The following is a 1,667-nucleotide window of genomic DNA, read 5'->3' as shown; positions in this document are numbered from 1 at the left end:
CAACTGGTGGCTAGGAATCTGAAACAGCTTAAGCTTGCCTCCCACCTCATTCTCTGTCTCAACCACTTCAAGGAAGGCTGAGAATTAAATAAACCACATCACTTTATACTGGTGGGAAACTGTGAGCTGACAAGCGTCACTTGCTGGGCAGGGTAGGAAAGGCACAGAGTCTAGAGCTCCACAGGAAAGTCAGACAACATGCTGGGTCTCATCCTCAGAAAAGCTAGATACTAATTACATCCTCCCCCTGAGATCAGGTCCTGCCTTGTCAGGGAAAATTTAAGAGGAGACAATCAAATCTGGGGAGACCCACCTCAAAAAAAGTTCCATATAGGCAGGATAAGAACCAGGAAAATAAGAATTGAAAAATTCTGAACAGTTAAATAGAAGCTGTGCTAGAAGTCTAGAATAAGTTGAACTAAGTGCCAAAGGCAGATAGAGAACAAAGCCAACTAACAAGAAAACAATAGGTAAAAGAACAAAATGACTTTCAGAACAAACTAATCAAGGAAATCAGCTGCCAATGTACAAAAAAAATCATGAGTCAGACTAGGGAAAACAAAGATATGGGCAAGTCAAGGGAACAAACTAATACTTCAAATGAGATACAGGAGATGAAACAACTAATTAGTGTTCAATCAAACATGTTAAATCTAATAAAAAATCAAATCAATGATGCTCACTTTGGCAGCACATATACAAAAACTGGAAAGATACAGAGAAGATTAGCATGGCCTCTGCACAAAGATGACATGCAATTTGTGTAACATTCTATATTTGAAAAAACAAATAAGAGAAAAAATTCCAGTGGGTTGAGGAAAGATATGGTAAAAGAGATGAAGGATATAAAGAAGACATTGGGCAAACATAAAGAACATGAATGCTTAAGAAAGTAAATGGCAGAACTTATGGAAATGAAAAACACAATGGAGTCTTGCAACAGCAGATTTAAAGAGGCACAAGAAAGGATTAGTGAATGAGAGAGCAGGACATCTGAAATCCTACACACAAAAGAACAGATAGTGAAAAGAATTGAAAAACATGAGTAAGGCCTCAGGGAAGTAAATGCCAACATGAAGCACATGAATATACATGTTGTGGGTGTCCCAGAAGAGGAAGATAAGGAAAATGGTACAGAAAGAATAATACAGAAAATTATCTTTGAAAATTTCCCATCTCTTATGAAAGACATAAACTTACAGATGCAAGAAGTACAGCATACCCCAAACAGAAGAGATCTAAATACACCTACTCCAAGACACTTACTAATCAGATTGTCAAATGCCAAAGGCAAAGAGAAAATTCTGAAAGCAGCAAGAGAAAAGCAATCCATAACATGTAAGGGCAAGTGTTTCTTCCCCAAGAAAAGGGAAGGTAGGGCACAGATAGGACTTTGTGCAGATTTCTCATCAGAAACCATGGAGATGAGAAGGCAGTGGTATGATATATTTAAGATCCTGAAAGGGAAGAACTGCCAACCAAGAATTCTATATCCAGCAAAAATGTCCCTCAAAAATGAGGGAGTTTAAAATGTTTTAAGACGAACAGTCACTGAAAGAGTTTGTGAACAAGAGACCAGCCCTATAAGAAATACTAAAGGGAGACTACAGGTAGACAGAAAAACACATAAAAGAGAGGTCTGGAGAAGAGTGTATAAATGAATATTA

The 1,667-nt window shown here is 37.7% G+C and overlaps 1 non-coding gene across 1 annotated transcript; it reads left to right on the top strand.

Moving 5' to 3' along the window:
* The first annotated feature begins 675 nt into the window (after positions 1-675).
* LOC143678485 (U6 spliceosomal RNA) lies at positions 676-781 on the top strand. Its single transcript, XR_013173291.1, has one exon. It is a non-coding gene; the product is annotated as a U6 spliceosomal RNA (small nuclear RNA).
* The last annotated feature ends 886 nt before the right edge of the window (positions 782-1,667 follow it).

Source organism: Tamandua tetradactyla, chromosome 3 (genome assembly GCF_023851605.1).
Source record: "Tamandua tetradactyla isolate mTamTet1 chromosome 3, mTamTet1.pri, whole genome shotgun sequence".
Classification (NCBI taxonomy): Eukaryota; Metazoa; Chordata; class Mammalia; order Pilosa; family Myrmecophagidae; genus Tamandua; species Tamandua tetradactyla.
The sequence above is the reverse complement of the archived record's forward strand: the minus strand, read 5'-3'. Positions and strand labels throughout refer to the sequence as shown.